The sequence below is a fragment of the Montipora foliosa genome, chromosome 3 (assembly GCF_036669935.1).
Source record: "Montipora foliosa isolate CH-2021 chromosome 3, ASM3666993v2, whole genome shotgun sequence".
Taxonomy (NCBI): Eukaryota; Metazoa; Cnidaria; class Anthozoa; order Scleractinia; family Acroporidae; genus Montipora; species Montipora foliosa.
In genome coordinates, this window is record NC_090871.1 from 71,273,565 (window position 1) to 71,280,780 (window position 7,216).

Consider the following 7,216-nt stretch of genomic DNA (forward strand, 5'->3'; position numbering starts at 1 on the left):
ACGCGCGCTACTTACCTTACGAATACATGCCTGTACAATCTGTTCCACTGAAATGTCAATTCCTTGTAAGTTAACCAGCATCTTAATTTTTTTTTTTGGGGGGGGGGGTGGGGGGAACGGGAAGAGGAGGCTAGGCTACGTATTGGAGAGCCAGAACATTTACGCATGCGCGGACGGAATGTTTGAACAAGAGGAAAAAACGCAGTACCTCCAGACACCGGCGCTGGAGCGTCGTACCAAACGAGTCATCCTGGGATTTCGGCCAGTGCGATCGCTTTTGGACGCAGTTGGCCCTTCACTGCTTTCTGCTACCGACCTTGCCTTCCGGTACGGCATTGAGGGAGAGATATGTCGGCCCCTAAACCATATGTGACAAATCCCACGCCTACTCACAGCTCCAAACCGCCCTTGTCAGTTTAAGGTAAGAATTCGATGGCATATGTATTGAAGAAAAAAGTCATTTTCTCTCTGAAGTATAGTATTTTTTCTATCTTATATTACTATTGTATTTTATCGTGTATTTTTAACACCTCTTCACTGTAACTTAGGATATGTTTTTTTATCCTTTGATTGAATAGAGACTATTGTTATTATTACTATAGGCTCATCTTTTTCCACTATAACTTTTACTTGGAAAAATAAAGCAGTAGCAACAAAGTATACTGTAAGCCTTTCCACCTCCAATCCCATGATAAAGGGATAATTCTGCAGGTTAGGTTATCCACTGTAATGTCCAAATCTTTTTGTAATAAGATTTCTGACCCACTTTTTCGCACAACCTTGAATTTGAGAGAAAAAGCTCTCCCTCTCTCTCTCTATAGAGAAAGCTTTCTCTCTGCTTCATCCTATGCAAAATCACAAGCTAAATAATTTTTTGGATATATGTTACAAAGAGCTTCAGAAAGTAAACAGTATTTAACAATCATTTTTAATAAACTTTAAAGAAAAAAGCATCTGTACCTGTTCTCCACTGCAACACTCAGGTGTACTGCTATCATCTGTAGAAAGAAAAACAACATTAACTTTTCAATGACACTCAAAATGGTTTTTCACTGAGTGCTTTCACAACTGACTCTTACACACCATACTTTTGAAGACATCATTCTTTAACTAGAAGTCAAAATGGTGTGCAAAATTACAAAAAGAGGAAATAAAACTTGTTAGATTTGGTCCCTTTCATTTCAAAAGTTAATATAAGCTCAGTGACTTACCCTGATTGACTTTTGCTATATGATCCAAAATTTGAACCTTCAAAAAGGTAACTGGTGGAAACATTTTTCATTATCTTAAGCTTATTATAGTTTTTTTTTTTTTTTCAAAATGATTCCATCTTAGGATCAACCTTGTCACAGTCTTAAGGCTAATGCATATGAGGGGTTTTGCTCCTGGAGCCCACTCCAAGGTCATTTGGTATAACCAGCACAATTTACAGGGGAGCACAGTCAAGGTTGCATAATTTGCTACGTGGAAACTCTGCTTCCAAGGATGAACTATACCCATGTAATCATTGGTACAAATGAGGAAGCTTTAGTCACTGAGGCATAACCTGGGAGCTGAACCCATCATACATAGATACATACAAGATTGAGGGTAATTATATTCCCCTTTGACCCACAGTATTTAGTAGTCTACTGTGAATTTAAGTCATTTTAGGATCATTTTTGTGGGTTTTGTATCCTACAGGATCATATCCATCATATTCTAGCTTTTGTTGATTATAAACGACACATTACCTGAATCACTCCCAGGCAGATCAGGTAAAGTTGGGTTACATCACTCCATTCTTTCATCTATAAAGATAACACATACAACACAGTACTAATTAGTCATCATTGCTAATATTGGGCACCAGATACTAGCTAAGCGATCGTAAATTGCGTACAACAATGATTTCAATGTTCAAAGACAACATTTGAAGAATTTTGGAGGGGTAACGTTCCCAAAGTTGCGCCATACTTAATAGTTTCAAATCTCTTGTGGAAAAAAAAAGAATATTTTGTGCGATGTTCGTTTGAACACGATACATTATATAAATTCAGCCGTGAGCAAGCTAAGAAAGTAATTTACCATTAATGGAAAAGACCATAAACCGTATTTTCTTTAGTTTGAGCAACCCGGCCCATTACTCTAGCCTCCATTCAGATCATTAGCCGCCTGAAAAAAACGTGCAGGGCTTTATTTTGAGCGTGTTTGACAGGTTTCCCGTAGTTTTCAGACAGCGTTATCATTTGATTACGCTGACGGAAACAAAAGTTTCGTGTAACGTAAAATCGACGGAAACTTAAAAAAAGTGGTCCAGTTCCCTGGCTTCCGTTAAGACGGAATCATGAAAAGCAGTCATGTATCCGCCGACGGAAAGATATGACGTACGTAGTGTTTCCGCCACGTCTTAGCATATTTCCGTTTCGTTTTCATTTGCGGAATGAAGTAATTTCGTCCTGTGGAATTTCTAGATGACGAACTAGCCACAGCCCCATTGGCACATGAAAAAGCAGAGGATCATACCGTAGAGAACGAGCCAGATGATCTCATTTCATGTACTATGTAAGTACGCCGTTAGTATACCTTGGCTATTGCAATTGCTAGATAAAGCAAGCGTCTCTGAGAGGGAAGGGGAGGAAGGGAAGCCTGGGCGCGAGTATGGGCGCGAGTATAATCTAGAACAGGGAATTGTTTCTGTAACTTTAGATTTAGAATTGACGTAAGAATTGCCGTTCTCAACTCATAATAATAATATTTGAAACATTTCCAACAAGCTGTGAGTTGCAAATCATATCGATTTGTTTTTGTCTTTGCTTTTCATATTTTGGTGATGTACTTTTAGTATTCTAACAGATGCGTAGAGACTGCCCATCCACTGGCGGAAAAGCTGACTAAACTGATCAAGGAAGGGAAGATACCTGAACAATGCCTCTTTTACAAATTTAATATTCTTGATGACATAGCATCATTTGCGATGAATGACTCCAGCAAAGCTTCGGACTTTCAATGGAATCTTGACGTATGTGAGTTTTTTGAAACAATCAAATATCGTGGTGGACAGAGAACGAGAAACTTTGTAAGAGGACCGGGGTTTCATGGTACAGGTCGCAGGGGAAGGAAATAATTTACATCATTTTCAGACTTTGTCACAAGTGCTGAAGTTACTTTTATGACGTCTGTAGATAACTCTGCAACTATGCCAGTAGGGGTCCACTATCATCCAAAATCCCTTACAGGAGAAGAAAAGTTATCACAGATTTTTGAGATGGCAAAAACTGTGCAAGTGTGTGAGCGCTGTTTAACAAAACAGTCTTCGAACAATCATATTGTTACTCATGAAACTGCTAAGTGTAACAGTACGTGTGCAACATGTCTTGACCTTAAATCGGTTTGTGAACATTGCAAAATAAAGGGTCATGTTTCCTATGTACCAGCTTTACGATGCTGTGATTCGTGCCTCGAAAATACGGGTCAATGCAAAAAAGTCGCCGTGCTTCCTGCTGTAAGTGACTGCGAAGAGTGCAACAAGCAGGCCCTGCTGCAAATTCAGGAGATGTCAGAAAGCAACACCCTTCCACCCGAGCTCCTTCTCCTGATCCCTCCCCTGATGTTGTACATGTTGGCAAGACAATTGCAATGAAATGCAGCTGGAGTAACTGGTTTATTAATCTTGACGGTTAAATGTCAAACCTTGTTCTCATCCGCACTGTAAGAGATTCTAAAGACGTTTGTGTCCGGAAGTATTTAAGGAAACTATTAACATTAGAAAGCGTTCATAACAAGGATAGGATGGCAATCGACCCTATCATTCGTTTAAGAAGACCGGAGGTAATCGAGGTGTTAAGAAAGGTAGAGCTAGTTGTGCACACCATAGTACCTAAAAAGTACAGATTTTGAGCTACAAACCAGCAAGGCGTTTGCAGGAATCCTGTCGCTCTGTCTCCAGGTCCTATCGGTAACATTCTCACCATTGATTACGATTTCTCTTCTTTGTCCTAGCGTTTGTGGAAAATCGGGCTTCACCAGCCTGCTGAAGTATCGAAGTTACAAACTGGGATGCGTGATGCAAGAGACGTATGCTTTCGTAACGGAGTAGAGTATGTAGCACAGCGTGGAACAGGATGTGTAAGATATTGTGACCTCGAGGGGAACGTTAAAGTTAAGCCTAGCTCATTACGCTCGCGTGCGGACCTGGAGCAAGCACTTCTCAGATATAATTTGTCAACGAATGGAACTGTTCGGATGTTACGTGAGCGCCTCTCTGTGCATTTGCGAAAGTTAGAATCGAAAGTGAGAAAGAACGTGGTATACATTGTCAACATGCAACTGTCAAAACCTTCTGTATGGCTAGCGATGATGTGCTATTGGTAGCCGATGATGGGTTACGAGTCATACATCAAGTTTCGCTCGAAAGAGATGGTGTAACAATCAGGGGCAAGTCAATGAGAACACTTTCAAGTTGACCTAAACATATCGAAAGTGTGGAATCCATGACAATCTTGGAATCAAACGTATACTTTGCAGGATCAAAGAACGACAAATGTCAAGGAGGTCTATGTTCTGTTACAAGTACAAGGAAAGGTTATGTTTATACAAACGTTGGCCGTGTAGCACTTATATTTTAAACAGAGTTAACTGAAGAGTCTTTTAGTGTAACGTGAAGTGCTAGATTTCTATCCCATATGAACCATGTGAGCGTTATCCCTACTGATGGATATTTTGTTAGCATGGAAAACACCCTGATGGAATGTGCTATCCAGAATGGTGATCAAAGTTGCAAGGAGATCAAGAGGGTATCCATATTTAATGAGCTGCTAGTCTTCACAGACATCGGGGCGCGTGATGTGAAGTCATTTAACCCGGACACCAACAAAGTTGTACACCTTGCTGGCGACGGATGTGATGCACAGAATGATGGTACTGGACGATGCTGTAGTTTTATTCAAGCTCATGGTATTTGATGCATTTCGAACACTATATTTGTTACAGACGCAGCAGCAGGAAAAGTAAAACTAGTAGTTGGCATGAGCGGAACTTTGTCATTTCTTTATCATTTGGGGCTTATTTATGACAGTTTTGGAATTACGTGTAAAGGAAGCACTCCTGCGCAAATGACTCCAGAACTGGTGGTGTCGAATGTATGTAAAGTACACCAACACGTTCAATCGACAGTGCGCAACGTCAAGGAAAGTAATCAACTAAAGGAAGATGCGTCGACAAATGGTCCTCAAGGAACTGTTTCCAAATAAACGCAGACCTCAATTGAGCTTTTGTTAAAAAGGTATGACCAATCTTATGATAAATCTCGAAAACGTAAATCCAGAATTCAAGTACAACGTGATTTTCAAAACATTGTTAACCACTCAAGTAGAAAATCTGCATGCAGTGTCACACTTTAAGAATGATACATTTAGAACTCTTCAGTACGCCATGGACTTTGGCACTATAGCAAAAGAATCTCTTAAACGAGTTTCTAAATGGGCGGCAAAGTACTTCACCCATCCAGCGTCCTATTATCCAGTTCCCCAAACAGGAATGTTGCTCGGTGACATCAAGTTTATGTCGCCACTCCCATCCAAGACCCTCCCCAATAGGGAGGAAGATGCAATGCGGGGATGGGTTGACGACTTTCGCCCTGTGAGGCAAAGAACTGTCCGATCTGAGACCACAAAGGACAAAGAAGGAGCTTTGCCTCCTGCCGTCTATACAAAGCGAGCTAATTCTATAACAAGAGTATTCTTTAGACGTGATCAAGAAATAAGCGCAGATCTCCCAGATAAGACAGATGCTGAAGGCCCGAATGTGCCCGTGCCCAAGGGCGTATCTTTCAGTCAGCTTTGTTGATGATAGTACCATCCAAGTTGTCCACGCAACTAAGTCAACTCAGAAACGGACTCAGACGATACTTTGTTTTCCGATGACGAACGTGATTATGTAACAAATAAGCCAGTAATAAAAAGATTGTTTAATCACCGTTAGAAATGTAAGTACATATTTCGTTTTGCCCACAGTTAAAACTCATAAGAATGCAAACATAGCAGAGGGAGACCACTAAACTATGATGGAAACAATGAAAAAAAAAAAACAAATAGCTCTCACATGCTCAAAAAATAACATGAACAATAAATAATTCATTGTCTGAATTCTGACATTGGTTTTTACTGTTTAGCACCACTTTGCGAAAATACACTAATGTTTCTGTTGTTTTCCTTGGCTGTTTATCTCGGGGCCTTCAGTATGCATTGCAGGAGACGTTTTTTTTTTTAATATAAAAATTGCATTTCTACTACTTTTTTGTGCCTGGAACCTGATTAGACTGACTATATTTGCTTTTTCATTATTTCAGGGGTCAGTATCGTCAGTGCTCCCGATTATCAATGCCACTCTTTAGAAAGGGTGGACAATATTTGTTGTTGTTGTTGTAATATTCTGTGATTTAACTCGGACCACGAGGCACACACAACATGGCCGCTTCAACACAACTTTATTACAGCAATGCACTCTGGGTACTAACACAATATGTACTATAGGGTACTTAATATATTACACTGCTTCCCCTGAGAAATAAGACATTCTTACAAAGAGTGACACCATATTAACTACCGGGTATCACGTTGGCTACAAGTTCAATCGGACGACAGGTTTTCTGACTCTCTCTGATCGCCTCAAAACAACTGGCGATGGAGTGTTTACATGCCCTTCATTAACACTAGAATTTGGTTCATTATTTTCATCTGAGAAATTGTCTGGCGGCTGCGGCACGCTAGTTGAACTTTGCCCATGATCTATACCTAAGTTAGATTGATCACACAATTCTGGGACAGGTATATCTAGCTCTCCAATTTCATCTGGCACCTTATCATGAGCTTTGATCAAGTGATCAACATGAACATATCTTGTTTTATGGCCAGTCTTTACTAAATAAGTTCTGGGTCCACAAACCTTAACTACCCTTCCCAAAATCCACCTTTCAGTATTACTACTGGCTTGGGTATTTCTCACTCGAACTATGTCATTCTCTACAAACAGTCTATCCTGATGACTCTTAAAACCCTTATATTTCTTTTGCTTGTTCTGTTTACTCTCGATTGTTTGGGCTAGATCAGGTTTCACTAAACTTAAACGCGTACGCAGGCGGTGTCTCATTAACAATTCAGCTGGCATAGCACCTGTGGTGCTGTGAGGGGTGGTACGATACCTTAAAAGAAAATCTGCGAGTGTATGTTTGATAGAC